Source organism: Eptesicus fuscus, chromosome 9 (assembly GCF_027574615.1).
Source record: "Eptesicus fuscus isolate TK198812 chromosome 9, DD_ASM_mEF_20220401, whole genome shotgun sequence".
Lineage (NCBI taxonomy): Eukaryota > Metazoa > Chordata > Mammalia > Chiroptera > Vespertilionidae > Eptesicus > Eptesicus fuscus.
In genome coordinates this window covers 27,705,985-27,725,758 of record NC_072481.1, presented here as the reverse complement: position 1 = coordinate 27,725,758, position 19,774 = coordinate 27,705,985, and the positions used below count along the sequence as shown (strand labels likewise).

The following is a 19,774-nucleotide window of genomic DNA, read 5'->3' as shown; positions in this document are numbered from 1 at the left end:
CCTTTTAAAAACTGGAGTTTGGAGAGAGTTTGAGTGACTGGCCATGGTCACTGTTCTAGGATCATGGAACGTGCTGTGTCCAGGTTGATGTGGTTCCAAAGACGATGCTCTGTTCCTGTTTCAGACTGCCTCTGCACCGGTTATTGGATCCTGGTGCAGTTAAACATCCTAATCCTATCATCAACTCTTCCTGTGCTAATTCTGGGCTTACCAGACAGTCTCCTAGGCATTTGACTTTGCATGTCACTTGGCTACAGGGAGATGATGGCAGATGCAAATATCTGGTCATGTTAATAAACAGGCACTCTAGTTTTATGCTTCAGTTTTTATAACATAGAGGACATGAGCCTCCCTCGGTTTCCTCAATTCTGAGAGGGTAGAGTTTCAGGATCAGCAAGGCTGAGAGCCAGATTCTGGACTTTGATAAATTTGCCAAGGGCAATACCACCTGGTGTGAGTTTTCTGGCAGCCAGCCTGCTGCTCCAAGCTACAACTTTCTGATGCCTACAATTAACCTTGATGACAATGATGAAAAATCTTTTATATGGATTGAAACTTGACTGCTCTTATAGACTTTTAGATAATAATAAGAGATGAAGACTCTCTACACTGGGTTTCCTGAGACTTTGGCTAGACTTTGTGAACGGCTGCTCAATGTTTTCTCAAGCATTCAATCAGCAAACATGCTTTGAGCTCTGTAACAAGGGGGAATACAAAGAAATGTAGTATTTTTAAGATTTTTATGGTGTAATTGAGAGCATTAAACATGTAAAAAGAAATGACCAGGGGGAGGAACCAAGATGGCGGCATAGTTAAACGGCTGGTCTGCTGCCTCGCACAACAATTTCAAGGGTACAACTAAAAGACAAAACATCTACCACCCAGAACCACGGGAAAGCTGGCTGAGTGGAAGATTTATACCTAAGAAGAGAAAGGAGCACAAACGCTGAAAAGCTGAGGTACGGAGGCACGTGAATCGGGCTGGCGGCGGGCGGCTGGGTGCACGGTTTTTCTTCAACCCGCAGGGAGACAAGCTCCCAATCACTCGGAAATCCAGTTTCTGGGGACACGCGGGGGACCCAGGCACCTACGGGGAGAGGCTGGACTCTCGGCCATCGGGTCGGAAAGTGAGAGTGACTTTTTTGCAGAGGTGCGCCCAGCAATCATTGTTTACTGCGCTGGAGCGCGGGGCGCAGGGACTTGGAAACGTGGAAAGGCAGAGACGGCTGACGGCAGCCATCGCCGTTGGCCACGCCCCAGCCTAGTGACGCCCTGAGACCCCGCCCCGCCCTGAGGCCCCGCCCTGAGGCCCCGCCCCGCACATTCTACAAACCCTCCCAGGCTCCACACAGCGGCTTTTGCATATAAATGGCCTGTTCTGTGACAGCTTAACCAAATAAATTGCAGCTCCAGTCAGACTGCTCCAAATCCGCCCAAGCAAAGGAGAAGAAAACTAGCCCTTGCTGTAGCTCCTGCTGGGGGACACACAGTACACACGGGTACACCCAGAGTGTCCACCTCAAGTAACTGGGAGGCTGACCCGTTGAACCAATAGGACACCTAGTACACAAAGCTACCCTACCAATTCAGGGAAGCAGTGAAAATGAGGAAGCAAGGAAACAGATCACAAACCAAAGAAATGGAGGAGAACAAGCGACTGGACATAGAGTTCAAAACCACGGTTATAAGGTTTTTCAAGAATTTCATGGAAAAGGCCGATAAATTCAATGAGACCCTTGAGGATATGAAAAAGGACCAACTAGAAATTAAACATACACTGACTGAGATAAAAAATATTATACAGAGACCCAAAAGCAGACTAGAGGATTGCAAGAATCAACTCAAAGATTTGGAATACAAAGAGGCCAAGGACACTCCTCCAGAGAAGCATGAAGAGAAGAGAATTCAGAAAGTTGAAGATAGTGTAAGAAGCCTCTAGGACAACTTCAAGCGTACCAACATCAGAATTATGGGGGTGCCAGAAGAAGAGAGAGAGCAAGATGCTGAAAACTTATTTGAAGAAATAATGAACGAACACTTCCCCCACCTGAGGAAAGAAATAGACTTACGAGTCCAGGAAGCGCACAGAACCCCAAACAAAAGGAATCCAAAGAGGACCACACCAAGACACATCATAATTAAAATGCCAAGAGCAAAAGACAAAGAGAATCTTACGAGCTGCAAGAGAAAAACAGTTAGTTACCTACAAGGGAGCTCCCATACGATTATCAGCTAATTTCTCAACAGAAACCATGCAGGCCAGACGGGAGTGGCAAGAAATATTCAAAGTGATGAATAGCAGGAACCTACAACCAAGACTACTCTACCCAGCAAAGTTATTCAGAATTGAAGGGCAGATAAAGAGCTTCACAGATAAGAAAAAGCTAAAGGAGTTCATCACCACCAAACCAGCATTATATGAAATGCTGAAAGGTATTCTTTAAAAAGAGGCAAAAAGAAGAAGAAAGATAAAAATTATGAACAACAAATACATATCTATCAACAAGTGAATCTAAAAGTCAAGTGAATTAAAAATCTGAAGAACAGAATAAACTGGTGAACTTAATAGAATCAGAGGCATAGAATGGGAGTGGATTGATAATTCTCAGGGGGAAAGGGGTGTCTGTGTGGGGAGTATGGGAAGAGACTGGACAAAAATCATACACCTATGGATAAGGACAGTGGGGGGGAGAGGGGGGAGATAAGGGCAGAGGGGGGTGGGAACTGGGTGGTGGGGAGATATGTGGGGAAAAAGGAGAAACAATTGTAATCTGAACAATAAAGATTCATTAAAAAAAAAAAAAAAAGAAATGACCAACAATTAAAAGTACCGGGTCACAGTACTTTCACATAATAAGCATTCTATGAATCAAATGGGTTTAAGTGACTGATATAATGTGTGACTGGGGCTTATGTGGAAGCTCAGTAAATACTTGTTGAATGATTATTGAATGTTGACCTCCCAGATATCACTCTTTCATAGACAGTTTCCACTCCTTGTCTCTACTCTGACCTCCCTAAGGAGCTGCAGACGCGATATCTAGCTACACACTGGACAGCTACATCCCAATGACTATCCCACCAGCATCTCAATCACAACATATCAAAATTGATTTTATTAACTTTCCCTTTTTGGAGAGGCAACATAACCTCGAGGTTAAGAGCATGGAGTCTGGGATATTAGCCTGAATTGCAGCTCCCATACTTAATGGCTGAACGACCTTGGGAAAGTCTCTAACTCCTCTTTCCTTGTGTGAGGGAACATAAGGTGCTTAGGATTTAATGAGATAATGGACACAAACCATTTAACACAGTACCTGCACATAGTCAGTAATCATTAAATGTTTACTGAGCTGTTGTCATAATTTCCCCCACACTTCCTATTTTCCTTATTTGGTAATGGTATTCTTATTCTTTCCAACCCTCTCCTTCACCCCATCTCATCTAATTAGTTGCCAGAAACCGCATGTTGTACCTTTTATTATCTTTCAGATTATGAGTCATTCAACATACACTTATTCAACATCTGCTGAATGCCAAACACATTGCTAGGCACGGACAACACAGAGATGAATATTTCCCACTCTCTGTGTTTGTAGAGGCAGGTACATGCATCCTTGTAGCCTTCAGATGGTCCACATAATGGAAATGCACGAAGTGTTTTCCAAAGAGCCTGGAAGAGCTATCCCTTCCTCCTTTCGAAATCAGTGCTCTCACTTAAGCCTGTATCATCTCTTGCTGTAGCTGTTGGAGGAGTTTTTCTTTTTTATTGATTTTGAAAAATGTACAGCTAAAACAGAAATACATGCTAGTTGTTTAAAAAAAATTACAGAATTTAATTACAAAGTAAGAGTCTTTTTTTACTCCACTTCTTTAATCCTATCCCCTCCACAAAGGTGAATACTGTTTATAGTTGGGATATACCCTTCCAGACCTTTTCCTTTTTATACATGTGTACATCTATGTAGGTTAAAATACAGGTTTTTTTTTTATACAAATCTGATCATACCATAAACATACTTCTTGCTTTTTTTCACTTAACAATATATCTTTATAACTTTTAAATAATGTATCTTTACAATGTTTCCATGTCAATACATAATAGAATTACCTTATTCTTTTAATCCCTAAAAGCTATTCTATATTTTGTAACTACCGTAATTTATTTAGTTATTTCCCTATTAGAAGCCTTTTAGTTGCTTCCAGTTTTTCACTTTACAAGCAATGCTGCAGTGAATTTTTTGCGCATGTTTTTATGGACATAGGCAATTATTTCTGCAAGCAAGTTTCTGGGTGTGGAAGTGCTGGTTCAAAAGATGTGAGAATTTAAATTGTTAGAGTGTGCTCAGTTACCCTCCAAAAAGACTTATCTGTTACACTCCCATTTAACAGTGAACAAGAATCCTCACTTCCCCACATCTCCCCAACACCGGATATTATCAGTCTTCAATTTTTGCAAATCTAATGAGTAAAAAAAAAGCTATATTAATCTTTTATAGATTTGTATTTCTGTGGTTACTACTAGTGACTCTGAGCACGCTTTCATACATGTATTGATCATTTGTATTTCTTCTGTGAATTGCCTGTCTACATTATTTGCCTATTTCTCTACTAGGTTGTTGTCTTTTTCTTATTGATTTGAAGGCTTGCATCATTGCATTATGATATTAATTCTTTCTCTGTTATATATGTTACAAATATTTTTTCAAGTCTATTGCTTGTCTTTATTTACATTGTCCTACATCATACAAAAGGTTTTCTTATATAGTAAAATCTGTCAGTCTTTTCTGTTAGGACCTCAGGTTTGTTTTGGCTTGAAACAGTATTCCTACTCCCAGAAGATTTTATATAATCGTTTTCCTTTCAATACTTCCATAGTTTTATGGTCCAAGTTGGATCTTTAATACAATTTAAATGAATTTTTATCAATAATGTAAATTAGGTTATAAATTTAGTTTATTTCTGAGAGAATTTCTAGTTGTCCCAACACAATTAATAAAATAGTCTGCCTTTTCCCACTGCTTTGAAATGCCAAGTTGTACATGGGTCTACTTCTGAATTCCATCCTGCTCTCTTTATTTTTGAGGTCCATTTTGTGCCAACACCATGCTGTTTCAATTATTGTAGCATTATAGGTTGATTTTATATCAGATGGGACCTCAAAATACATATTCTACCTTTTTATTACTTTCTTTCTTCTTTGTCACATTGTTTTTCTTTCTTATAAGTTTTTTGACTGCTTTTGTACATTTCCTCTTCCAGGTGAACTTTAGAATAAATTTTCCCAGTCCCATAAAAGATCCTATAAGTATTTTGATTGGAATTTCATTAAATTTATAGTTTAATTTGACTCTCATCCAAGAACATGATCTATTCATTTATTTTTTGTCTTCTCATATCTTTCAATAAAGTTTACAGTTTCTTCATATAAATCTTGGACACATTGGTGAGTTTAGTCGCATGTATTTTACAATTTACTTGCTATTATAAATATTTTCCATTACATATTTCTATTTGGTTATAGTTGGTGTATAGCAAAAAGAGTGATTCTTTTGGTGTTCTTTTTATCAAGCTTCTACTAAAATCTAATATTTTGAAGTTTTACAGTTAATTCTTAGATTTGCTAAGTTGAAAATTAAGTTACTTATAAATAGTGACCGTTTTATGCTTGCCTTTGTAATATTCCTATTATTTCTCTTGTTGCACTGCTAGGAGCTCCAGAGCCATGTTTCATAGTTGTAATAATGGCAATGAAAGCAGTTATCTTTGCCTTGTTTCTGACTTTAAAGGGAATAGTGAATGCTATCAAATTAAAGGATTTTTCTTCTATACAGGATTACTAAGAGTTTTTGCATTTTTGTTTGTTTACCTAACCTGCTTCTTAAAATCTGGAATGGACATTAAAGTATATTACTTTTTTTAAGTCTATATATATATATATATAGACTTTAAAAAAGTGTATATATATATATATATATATATATATATATATATATATATATATATATATATACTTTTCTTGATTTCAGAGAGGAAGGGAGAGGGAGAGAGAGATAGAAACATCCATGATGAGAGAGAAGCATGGTTCAGCTGCCTCCTGCACGCCCCTACTGGGGATGGAGCCCGCAACCCGGGCATGTGCCCTTGACCAGGAATTGAACCCTGACCTCCTGGTTCCTAGGTCGATGCTCAACCGCTGAGCCACTCCGGCCGGGCAAAGTATATTACTTTTTAAAATATCTCTTTGTGTGGTGATTATGAAGTTTTTCTCCTTTTTTAATATAATAGATTATATTATTAGATTTCCTGACATAAAATTATCTCTTACATTTCTGGATGAATCTTACCTAGTCATGAAAATTGTTTAAGAGCAATTAAGCTTAAGATATTCACATTGGTGTTCTATCTTTGTCAGTTTTTCATGTTGGAGTAATATTAGTTTAGTACAATGGTTCTCTAACGTTTTGGTCTCAGGACCAATTTGCACCCTTCAAAATTATTGAAGATTTTCAAAGAACTTTTATGTAAATTTCCTATTAGAAATTAAAATGGAGAAAAGTTTAAAACCCAAGCGTGTGTGAGCACACCTTTCATTAATTGCCAGAGCAATGACACTATCACATGGCATTTCAGTAGGCTCTGGAACGCCTCTGTACACTGTGTAAAAGGATGAGAATAAAAATGTCAAAACTTCTTAATACTGTTATCAAAACAGTTTTGACTTTATGGACTCCCAGAAAGAACCTCAGGGAACTTCAGCGATCCCTAGACCAACTTTGAGAACTTTCAGTCTAGCAGAGTGAGTTGTAAGTTTTCCATTTTCACTCTGTACTAATAAAATAACAGAAATTATTTATGGCTTGAAGGTAGAACTCATCTGTAAATTATTTGGAACTGATGTTTTGGGGAATGGTGTATCTTTGCTTACCATTTCTATTTCCCTATGGTTATTGGCCTGCTCAGGTTCTATATCTCTTCTTAATTTGTGCATTTATATTTACCTAGAACAATCATACAATTTTATGTAAGTTTTTAGTTTTTAATTATAAAGCTGAGCTTATATTACAGTTGTTAGATTTTCTTTATGTCAAAAATTAAATCCTCTTTTAATTTCAAGTATTGTTTGCCTGCTTTCTCTTTTATTCTCATTTGGGTTTGCTAAAGGTGTATCTATTTTATTACCGTGTGTTTTAAAGAACCATTTTTTTGTATGACTAGTCATGTTTTCTATATTTTCTTTGTTTCTTCATCTGTCTTTAGTAATTCCTTTCTTTGATTTGAGGTGGGGGTTTTTTAAGTTGTATTTATTGAGGTATTATTTAACTGAAGTAAAATTCATCCCTTATAGTATACAGTCCTATGAGTTTTGGCAAATATATACAATCACATAACCACTAGCATAGTCAGGATATAGAAGAGTCTACCACCCTCAAAAACTCTTTTATTCCTTCTTTTTTCCTGACTAGTATTCCATCATATGGATGTATCAGTTTGTTTATCCATTCACCAATTGAAGGATATTTGAGTTGCTTCCAGTTTGGGGCAATTATAAATAAAACCACTAAAAACATTAGTGAATAGTTTTTTGTGCGAACATAAATTTTTGCTTTTCTTGAGTATATACCTAGGGGTGGAATTTTTCGATCATGTGGTAAATATATGTTTGACTTTATAAGAAATTGCCAAATTGTTTTCCTATCATTTTCTATTTGCTGAATTTCTGTTTGTTTTATTCTTTCCTTTGCTTTTGTCAAGTCTCTTTAGAATGTGAGTTTGGTCTCCTCACACCGATTCACCTTAGCAAGGGCACGGGGTGCACCACATGCCTCAATCATAAAATGCCAGGAAGGACACCTCAGGGACAAGGCTTGGAAAGTGGTTGACTCACATGATATTTAGTTTTCCCAAGTGAGACACCCATGGTGGTCATAGAAGGGAGAGGAGGAAAATGGGAAAGACAAAAAGGAGAGCAAAAGAAGGGGAAGAAAGGAAATGAAAGCAGAGTGATACATAAAAGGGGAATGGTGAGTGCTAAGGTCATGATGTCCTGGTGGCATGCGGACAGCAAGCCTTTGAGGGCCCTGTGGTTAGAGGGGTGGTCCAGGAACCGCTAATCCAGATCCTGAAAGCCTGTGGTTCCAGGTTCAATTTGAGTAGAGAGGTTAGCCATTGCAGGCTTTGGAAAGCGGAATGTTCTGATCGCAGTTATTGTTGGGATGAGATGGGTTTGGAAAAGGAGAGAAGCTGGAGATAATGGGGCCGGCAGTGAGGCTGCTATAAACGTCTTGGGAGCTCACAGTGCTATCAAAGGAAAGAGAAATTTGTGGGATGGAAAATGTGATAGGGATTCGATAGATACTTGTTTAATTCGTTAAGAATGCTCTTATTTTAAGTTGGTTGCAAGAAATAGACGTTTGTTAGAACTGCAAATGAATGAACTGGAGAGATTGAAACACATATGGAAAGGTGAGTGAGTTGAGAAGGGAAAAGAATCCTGGAAACTAATGACATGGACTGGGGTAAGGAAAGAAGTTGGCAACAGAGACAGGAGTCAACTAGTCAGAGAGCTACGCATATAACACCAACTTCTTGGAATAAACAAGGAAACCTTGTGAAGATCAAGGATGACTTTCTGAGTTCTCCAGCTCTAGCACCGGCCATCTGTTCCTGGTTGACACCTGAGCTTATCTAGGGACACCCTGAGGACAGCCAGTTCTGAGAAAGGAGTATTATGAAGGGGGTTAAGTTTTTGGGGAGCGGGTGAGGGGTAGATGAAATGACTCTGAAGCCCTTTTCAGCCTTGGGATCTTGGGTGTCTAGTGAAAATATTGCTCAAGAATGAGAATAAGGACTCTCTTGACTGGGAGCAGGGCCCTGAGACCTTCAGTGGGAAAGAACAAGTGAAGGCTATTGGGTAGTTCAAGCCAATACAATTATGATGAATCTCTGGAGCTGTTTCATTTAGGAGAGAAGAGTTCCTTTCCACTGCAGAATTTATGGAATTTCTTGTCCAACACTCCTGTAATGAGTGTGGTTACTACATGTCATAGGAAAAGGGGAAAAAACAGGTGGCAGGACAAATGTCTTTTCCCCTCAGATTGGATGATTTTTATTCCCCGCTTTAACAGTGCATTAAGTAGGCCTTTAGTCCCCCTTACAAGAAAGGTCCTTTACCTCTCAGAGCACTGGACGAGCCCATGGAGTTGAGATCCTATGTAAGAAAATAATTACGGTGTAGTGTGAGAAATGACATCACCAAGATGCATTATTTACGTAATATTTATTAGGAACCTGCCAAGTGCTGGGTGCTGCTTTAGGCATTGGGGATACAGCAGTGAATGAAACCAACCAAATCCTGCCCTCACAGAGTTTTTAGGTTTTGCTGGGAGTGCATGGGAGGAAGCATTAACTCTGCCTGGGACCAAGGAAGGTTTAGGAGAGGAGCGACACTTACCACACTCCCTTCTGTTCGCTACAGGACAGCCAAAAAGATTTTTTTAAATCACAAACCTGCAAACCATTATTCCCTTGCTTTGTCTCCCCAGTGGCTCCTCTGTTTTTCTGATAAAGATCCCATCTGCATTAGTGTGGCCTTAGGGCCCCAGGAATCTGGCTCATCCCCCTGCGATCTCTCTCAGGCTCTGCAGTCCTGCCACCCTGGCCTTCTTTTGGTGTCTCAAACATGACACCCTCCTCCTGACTCAGGGTCTTGGCAGCTGCTGTCCCCTTGCCCCTACACACTCCTGCCTCTAACCCATTTTGCCCAGTTAATCCCACTTATCCTTCACATCTGAGCTTCAAAAGTTAATTCCTCAATTTTTTTTTCGGACCATTTCCCTTTTCCTGCAAGCCACATGTACTCTTACAACAACCTGTGCCTACCCTCCCCTCCCCACTTCCTCTTCTCTCTTCCTTCTCTCAAACGTTAAACAAACGAATGCAAAAATAAATAGCAAATAGTGAGTTGCAATAAATGCTTTGAAGGAAAAGAACTTCTAGCAGTTCAATAAGGACATATATTTATGTATTGTATATACAAATTTATTATCACACAAATAGATGTCCAGAATTATTTGCTGAATAAATGGATGAAGAATAATTGTAAGTAAGGTTTCTCTAATCAGAGGAGGTAATAAAGAGAATTCCAGGCAAAGAAAATGACTGCAAAGACACAGAAACGTGGATGGGCATGCAGTAATTGGTAAATGACTAGAAGTATGGGTAAATGAACTGGCTGAAGATAAGATCATAAAGGTAAGCAGGATCCTGTTTGTAACTTTGGATTTTTTTCTAGTTGGGAGTGGGCAGGTGGTAGAAATCAAAGGTGTTTTCTTTTTAATTGAATTTCTTGGGGTGACATTGGTTAATAAAATTATATAGGTTTCAGGGGTACAATTCTATAATAAATCATATATATTGTATCTATGTGTTCACCACCCCAAGTTAAGTTTCCTTCCACCACCTTTTATCCCCTCTTTACCCTCTCCTACCTCCCCCACCATCCTTTTGGAAATTAAAGGTTTTTAAGCAAGAGATTGTTACATTCAGATCTGTGTTTTAGATAGATAACGTATTCTTCATCTGTTGCTATTCTATCTCTGAAATTTTAGATTTTAAAGCACAGAAAATTCAGAGCATTGCTGCTAGGTTGATTAATCAAAGTCAGTTAAAATGGGAAATCATAAACAGTATTACATATATATTTTCAATATTTTATTCTAACTTACAACATATAAGTACACTACCACTTGCTAATCTTCAGGTAGACAGAGGACCAAGGTCTTTCCTTAAGTGTGGAGTCCTTGATTCTTGAAAGACCACATCCATATTGAATTGTCCATGGATTTCAGCTTCAGCTTCTTTAAAGTAAAACAAGAAGCATAAATATTTATTGTTAAATAAACCCAGCACAGATTCCATTATTGTGATTTTTTTAAGGTTTTTCTTCATATGATAGCATAGTGGTTAGCAGCACAATCTCTCAACAGACCACCTGGGTTTATCTCCTGGATGTACCACTTCCTAACCTGGGCGAGTTGCTTAGCTTCTTTGTGCATCACTTTCCTCAATACTCACTTCAGAGATTATTGTGAGGATCAAATAGGTATTTTATATAAAGGCTTAATATAGTTCCTGATATACAATAAAAATCCAGTGTATGTTAACTATTTTCTAGTTGTCTCACCCAGTTCAACAGCGTTTCATAAAGAAATTTACCTTCATTGAGACTTTCCAAAGCACTTGGTTTAGTGTTCTTAGAAATAACAATTTTCTTTCTTTTTATATCATGGGTTTACATAATAATTAATTAAATTATGTTAATATAGTAACATAATTTGGCATATACAAATTTTGGAATAATCACAATGACTCGCACTCAACTGGTGGAAGTAAATGTGGACGTGGGAGAGAGTAGCCTACTAGCCAGGAACATTCAGGGTGCTATGGCCATTAGTGTGTGAACCCAGGAGGTCAGTAAAGAGGTCAGTTAAGAGAGCATCTACTCTTAGATGACAACCTTCATCCTTCCAGGGACTTCTCCTACTATAGCTATGTTTTCATCTCACCAACTTCCTAGACCCAGGCCAGACCTTTAATCTTTAAGCACCAAAAAGGAAAATGCTCCCCTATGGAATTTAAAATACAAACAATACTAACTTGTAAAATTAAGTGTAAGGAAGTCCAATAAAGTTCTGACTTTTCCCCTGGCAATGATTTCAGTGATTTTTTTTAAATTTAAAATTCTTTCCCTAAAAATGTTGTAGGGGTTCCCTTTGCTTTGCTGGTGTTCTGAGAATGTGTTTATTTATTGGATAATCTAGTACTGTCTTCGACTCTTCATTTTTTTCTCCAATTTCTCAACCTCCTCCTAGAATCACTTCCCTCCCTATAGAGCCTAGATCCCCTGATCATCATTTTTAAAAAATATATATTTTATTTATTTTTTACAGAGAGGAAGGGAGAGGGAGAAAGAGTTAGAAACATCGATGAGAGAGAAACATCAATCAGCTGCCTCCTGCACACCCCCTACTGGGATGTGCCTGCAACCAAGGTACATGCCCTTGAACAGAATCGAACTTGGGACCCTTGAATCTGCAGGCCGACACTCTGTCCACTGAGCCAAACCAGTTAGGGCTGATCCATCATTTTTAAATGCTCTCTTGTCAATGTCTTCTACTCCATTTCCTTATATAATTGTCCATACACAGAACCTATTCAATGCCCCCACAAAAAATATTGGATATATTGAATTTTTCTCTTCCAGATAGCACTGTCCAGTAGGCAATTGAGCATAGAAAGCTGGAACCCAAGAAAGAGAGTACAAGTAAATAAAGAGTTTTGGAAATCTTCGACAAATAAGTGGGATTTGACCCCATGCTAGGGGGTCACATCACCAAAAAAAGGGCATGTTGAATAGAAAGAGCAAGGCTGAGCTGAGAACCCTGGGGGACACCACTGTGTAAGGAGTGGGTGGGGCAGGAGCTGCCAATTAAGTAAGGAATCTCCACATGCAGGGAAGCCTGGATCTAAGGAAAGAGGGCTTCAAGGAGTGGTTACCAGTGTCACATAAATTAGAGGTGAATTTAAGATTAGACAGTGCCTTGCACCTAGTAGGTACTCAGTGCACATTTGATTGACTAATTAATTAGGACTGAAATAATTAGTTTGCCATTGGTGATCTTGGTACTAGCTTGGGATTCCCTGGCAGGGGAGATACCATGATCACGAAGGTGGTTTTCCCAGGGCGAGGCTTATCCATTGCACTCCGGATGTGCTGACCCCTGCGATTTCCCCAAATGTGGGAAACTCGACTGCATAATTTGTGGTAGTGGGGGACTGCGTTCGCGCTCTCCCCTAAAGAAAAAAAAAAAAAGAATTAGTTTATTTGAAAGATAAAGGAACACTGGGAGGTAGTGAAACAGGGCTGGGGAACAGCCAATAAATGATAAGTTATCAAGCCAGCAACCACTGTGGGCAATTAAAGCTTAATCTCATTCGGAAAGCTCTGGAAGTGGGTGCAGAACACTCAGCTCATAGTTACCACTCTCAAGGGGTGAGGGAGCTGAGGTACATATATACCTACTGCTGCAGGTTGTTGGTTGCTCTTAGGGGGCATCAATTCACTGGCACTTCCAGCCTGCTGCTTGGGCAGCAAAGCAGACTCTGGTTATACAAGGAAGCAAATGAATGCAGGTATTGGCAGTTGGAAGACTGGTGTGCACTCAAGTGCTAAGGCCAAGAATACGGACAGGGCAGTAACAGCACCTGTAACTCTTGGTATCTGCAGTTTCAGTGGCAGAAGCTAGACTTTTGTGGGTTGGTAGTAATATGGAGGTGAGAAGTAGAGATGATGAGTGTATTTCAAGATGTGTAACCAAAAAGAAGATAAAAGCTAAGTCAATAGGTTACCTCAGTGGAGGGCAGGAAAGAAGGGCAGGATGAATGGGAGATTAGGATCTCCCAGTGATGTTCATTGAGGAAACTCACAACATTTTCACATTTTTAGTGAGGGTGAGAAGTCGCACTTCAGGGTCCTTCTTCAGTTCCCTTGGACCAGCATCTGCTGGGCTTCAGGACCTGGGTTCCCTGCTGAGCAAGCCCTGCTGAGCTAGCCTTTTCTAGCCTCAAGGTCCCAGCAATTCTAAGGTCCTAGAGCCAGAGGACTAGACTCACTGTAAGTGCTGAACAGTCAGGGCAGGCATAGAGCCTAGTGGCCGGACTCTGAGCCCCTGAGGAACCACAAGGTCAGAGAAGAGCTGCTTCTGAAGACCCTTCCACTAAGTGGCTCCTTGCTTTCCAGGACTTCATGTCAGCAAATCGCAATAATCTGTTTGATTGGGGCATAACAAGCATACCCTCAAAAGAAACATTCCTGTGACATTCATCTAAAGGATGGCTCTTAATTGATCAATGTCTATCTCTTAACTAAAGCATAAGCTCATGAGGACAGGACTGCATTCATTTTAGCACTGTTGTGTTCCTAGGGCCTGGCACATAGTCACTATTCAATCAATATTTGCTTAGTGGGGGAAGGGGGGGACTAATAATGCTGTCCATTGATGGTGCCTAAACCAAGATTTTTATCCCCCTGGAAGTGAATTTTCTGTGAAGCTAATGAAATTTAAACTTGAGGACCCCTTACTTGCATGGCCTCCTTTCAAGACCTTGACATATTTCCTTAGCAATATTTTTACATGGTCACATTTTCAAAATTTGCAGAATTAAAATACCTTAATCAGAGTTGAATAAGACCACTGTTTCCACTCTGACTTTGTACTTCTCCTGTGGAGTGGCTTTGGAGTGGCTGTGGGTGCTTTGGGGACCTGGATAAGGGAAGTTGAGTTGGGAATATATTGAGTTTATTTGGGTTTAATGGGATCTCTTTGTGTAGTTCACAGCCTATTCTGTGCAGAATTAGCTTACTACTGGCTGTTAGGAATACTGCTTCTGCCCACTGTGCTAACTCACTGGGTCTCAGATAAGAAGGTGAGTGGCCAGAGCTTGTAGGAGACGTGAATGTGCCTTTTGACATCCTGCAATGGGGAGAAACAAGGCTTAAAATGTATGGTCCAGAAGATAATCATCACATATGTAAAAATTATAAGTGGAAATTTTGGTTCTTATTAATGCCTGGTCAAAACAGAACCTCTCATCTATCAGTAATATACTTCTTAATGCACTGAATACAATGATAAATGTATCGTATATTTTCTCTTTTTTTAATTGGAATCACATGAGAGAGTTTATTAAAATTTCTGTTTATAGGGCATAAACCTGTAACAATGCTACTAATAATGAGTGCATTCTTATGTGAAGCTATATATTTTATACAACCCCAAAATATTGACATTGCCAAAGGTAACATAAAAATCTTAATGTGCCACCATAACTAGGACATCAATAATAAAATGGTAAAAGAGTGTCAATAAAGTCCAGAACTATTCAGGAAAATTTGAAATGCCCTGAAATCTTACAACTTCATATGAAAGAAACTTGATGGATGCTTCCCCAAATGTCACAATAATCCTCAAAAAATTATATAACAACTAATAGGGAGTTTTGAAGCTGAAAAACTTTTCTAAATCATCCATTATAAATAAAAGTTTGATAAACAATGATAGGAAAAGACAATTATATTTCTATTTTCTTTATAGAAAATGATACTTAGAAATGGTTGTTCATATAAAGAGGCAATCAAAGAGCCTGCAGCTCAGAAATTACAGGAAATAAGCACTTATGGGTATATCACAGAATTAAATTTTAAATTGTGTTATTAAAAATGTTTGCAATGGTTGTGGTCTTCCTTGACTTTTAAAATGTTGTGATTTGTTGTGCTATCATTTGTTATTCTAAATAAATACTCACTTTTGAAACTAACTTTATATTTGTAATTTTGTTTGTTTAAGAGGGTCCTCAAAGTTGTGTATGCTGTGCTTCAGATGCCACAAAACCTGGATCTGGCCCTATATTCTTTTTTCTTCCTAGTTTTAGGTTGGTTTTGCATATAAAACAATACCTTTAGAGTCTCAACTATAGATGATTAGTGTATAAATCGTTTCTATGTAGACATTTTAGATGGCCTCCTTTTCTGGTTTATAGAATAAGATGTGTTTTTAGAATTAACCAGGAGCTGAGGACCACCCCCTTTTGATGGAGTTTGAGTCTTTTACTGAGCCTCAGATTTCTCTTCCTTTGCCATTTGGCTAGCTCGAGCATGGAGGCAGAGTTGAATGGAAGATGGGGAAGAAGGCCAGGTGCATGCTGAATTCTAATTTGATGATTCTTTTGGGGAGTGCCTCCTACATGGCCCCAGTTGGTATATCTCACTAAGAAACGGCAGAAATGAAAAAGGAAAAGGCATGTGATGATTAGTTGAAAAAAGTGGGGATATTTAGCCTAAAGAAGAATTATCTCTGTTGGAGACTTTTGTTAGCAGCTCTTAACACAACAATATTGCATAACAAACCTACCCAAAGCTCAGTGCCATAAGGTGGTAAGTATTTATTTCTTGAGTGCACAGGTATGTGGAGCAGCTGACCTAGGCTGAGTTCAGCCAGGCTTGGCTCCAAGCTGTGGGTTAGGTCCAGGGCTGCTCCCTGTGTCCTTTACCCTCCTTGAATCTGCAGCTACCAAAGCCCTGTTCTTCTCATGGTGAATGGCAGAGCCCAAGAAGCCAAGGACAACTTTGCAAACATGTGGAGCCTCTGCTTGCATTATGTCTGCTAACACTCCATTGGATGAAGTATGTCAGTGGCCAGCGCAGGGCAGGAAAAGCATTCTGCCCTGCTTTGAAGACAAATCAAGTAATATGGGCATGGTAACATCAGTTGAGCAAGGAAGGTGGAGGTAGACATGGAGGGACGTTTGATGAACAATCATCTGATACGCCACAAGAGCTGCCGAGTCAAAGAAAGAGATTTCCTCGCCTCAGTCACGACAGTCTATCCTCATTCCTCGCTTTTACCAAAATCCCTGTCTTACTAATGTTGCCTCATTGTATCTAGAATCTGATTCTTCCTCATTCTCAGTGAATTCCTTGCCTAGATTGCTGCTACAGCCAGCTGACTGCTCTCCTTGTCTCTGGTCTGGACCTTTCCCAATTCATCATCCACCGAGCCAGCAGCTATTATTAGTATCTCATCAGCATTAACATTATTGTTATGTATTTTGCATTATACTTACTGGTTTATGTGCCTCACTCCTTCATTTTTCTGAGAGCTTCTGGATGGCAAGAACTGTGTTTTATTTATCTCTGAATCTCCAGCATCCTGCACTGGGCCTGACACAGAGTAAAACTTCAATAAGTAAATATGGAAAGAAGGAAGATGGGATTCCAATTTAAGTGTGTATGACCCTAACGCCTAAGCTCTTTCTACTTCACAATTCAGCCTTAGTCACAGATGTGTTGCTGATAAAAAGAAGGACAAAGCTGAAACCTTCCCACTGCAGTACCAGTGGAAAAGCAGGCTGCCAGATCTAGATTAACTAAAGATCTTTCTCTCATAATCACAATAATCCTTCCTAATCCTAATTCTTTTAAAGTGGAAGGTCTAGAAGCCATACAACTTTTTAAATGACCATAAGCACTTTAAACAGGTAAAAAGATGCTCGACTTTACTCTTAGAGAAATGCATAGACAGTTTTTTACCTATTGGGTTGGCAGAGATAAGAGAGGTTTTTAACATTGTACTTGTGAAGGATGTGGAAAGAAACGTTCATATGTTTTGCTGATGGTGTCATTTAGTTCACCCTCAGTGGAGGGCAATTTGGCACCATCTATCCTCTCTTTATATACTGACATGGGGAGGTTTCCAGAATATCTTGTAAGTGAAAGGCAAGATGCAGAACATAGAATACACTGATACCTTTCGTGTGTGCTGGGCAAAGAAAAGCAGATATACATATATGGTGTCACCGCTCAGGCTGGCTCTGGAAAGATATACAAGAAACTGTTAATAGCACTTGTCTTTGGGAGGGAAATTGAGCTGGAGCACGAGGATGATAGGAAGATTTGTTTTTCATTGTGTATTCTTTGTATCTCTTAAGTTTTGTTCCATATAGAATTGCTTAGATGACAGAAACAATATCAGAGGATCAACAAACTATTTGCAACATAATATGGCAAAGGGCTACTTTCCTTAATCTACGGAGTTTATAAATCAGTTAAATTATGACAGATGGAGAAGTAGTAGGTCAGTGATATAAGCACTAGTTTAGAAAGAAGTACAAATGGCCGATAAGTATATGAAAAATGGGCTTAAGTCATACATTACTAAAGAAAAGAAAAATCAGAAAAAAAATTGTGCTCTATTATTAGAATTGTTTAAGAAGAGACGAAGTGACCGATTATTAAGGGATTTTTGTTAAGGGGTTTCTTTCAAGCATCTAACAAAGGAAAGATTTCTACCATCTGAAAGAACTAATTTTTTCCAATCTTTAGGGTCTTTAATTCCTATGGTACCAGATGGAGGGGTGTTGGCAAGACCTGGGAGAGAAGGGCAAGGAAAATAAGGAAAGTTCGCTTAGGAAGCACGGAATCTCAGAAATGGCAGGGATCTTGGAGCTAGCTCATCTTTCAAACTTCCCACCTATTACATCGTCTCTTGGGACACAGTCCCAGATTTGCCACTTAATAACACTGAACAAGTTTATTACTGTATCATTCATTCATTCAATAAATATTTACAGAGTTCCTTCTATGTATCTGGCACAGCCCCTGTCATGGAGAGAGAGATTAATCAAATATTTATTCAAACAAATGTAAAATTGCAACTGTGGTAGACTAGGAAAGCCTAAGGGTATGATATGAAAAATAGAGCTGATTAGGGTGAATAGGAGCTTAACTAGACAAGAAGGAAGCATACTGGGCCTGTGCTAAACAGCAGGTGCAAAGGCCCTTTCAGGAGGGCTCATGACAAGGCCTGCGATGGAAAAGATCGGAGATGGGATGAATGTGTGATATGAGGCCAGGCTGAGGAGAAAGGAGTCTGACCTCAAGGAGTTTAGTCATAACCCTAAGCGCAATGGAAAGCCTTCTGAGGGTTTGGGGATGGAGAGGAAGAGGACCAGTACTTCGATCAGATTCACATTTTGAAACTATCCTTCTGGCTACCAAGTGGAGAGTGGAATGGAAGGAGGCAAGAGCAGATGTGCACAGGTGAGTTAGGAAGCAGGTACCATAGACAAGAGAGGATGGTTGCTTAAATTAGAGTGTTGGAGGTGGAACAATATGACCAAATGTGACAGAGGTTTAGGAGTAAAATGGACAAGACCTAATGATGAATTAGATCTGAAGAGTGACAGAGAGGAAGGAATATGTCAGTGGTATTTACTAACTGGATAAATGATGGTATCATTCATTGAAACAGAAAACAGTGGAAGAGAACTAAGTTTAGGAGGAAATTGGAGTTCAGTTTAGAACATGCCAAATATGAGATGCTTTTAAGAGGACAAATCAGTTGGCAACATTTAATTATGGAGTGTCCTCTATGCAGCTGGCAGTGGGATATACAGGTTTTTTTATTTGTAATAAAGGGGGAAAAAAGGATAAACACAATTCTCCCTTCTTTGAGGCCTTTGCTGTTTTACTATTCTAATGTCTTTTCCTTCTTTCTTCTGTCATTTGTCTATATTCTGACTCTTCACTGCTCATTTATTGAATGGAATATTCCAATATCTTACATTTAAAGTTTCGTGGCTTATTAGTTTCTAAAGACCTTGATCACCATTTCACTTCCCTATCTAGTCCCATGGCCAAACCATGAACCTTATCACTCAGAGCTCGTGACCACCTTAAACTTCTCTTACTATCTAACTATACCCACCCAGCTTTCCCATTTTTCCTCTATGTCCATGTTCTCCTTTGTGTACTGTCCTATTTCTTTTCTTCCCATTATTTCCAAGTCTCCAAGAAGGATTTCCTCCCTATCATGGCCTGACACATAGCAGACATTCAATAAATATTTGTGGAGAGAATGATTGTCTCCGCTTCCTTAGATCCCATTCATTTCCAAACCTTTGTAGTCCAGTGTCGATTTTCATCACTGCACCTTTAGCCAATAAGGCTTCCTAACTACTAAATCCAATGGATACTTTCAGCCTTTATTTTACCAGACCTCACTTTGGTGTTGCTGACATTATTGCCTTCCTTTTCAAACTATATTTCTTTGAATTCTGCATTTTCTGCCTCTTACTACTTTATCTTGGTCTCTTTTAAGGAATCCTAACCCTCAAAGATTGTCTTCAGCTTTCTTCACTCTCATTTACACATTTT

The 19,774-nt window shown here is 39.2% G+C and overlaps 1 protein-coding gene and 1 non-coding gene across 3 annotated transcripts in view; both read left to right on the top strand.

Annotated features, from left to right (window-relative positions):
• RNF220 (ring finger protein 220) overlaps positions 1-19,774 on the top strand; it is a 227,805-nt gene that overhangs the window by 35,332 nt on the left and 172,699 nt on the right. The gene's annotated exons all lie outside the window — the stretch shown is intronic.
• Positions 12,695-12,858, top strand: LOC129150412 (U1 spliceosomal RNA). Its single transcript, XR_008557158.1, has one exon. It is a non-coding gene; the product is annotated as a U1 spliceosomal RNA (small nuclear RNA).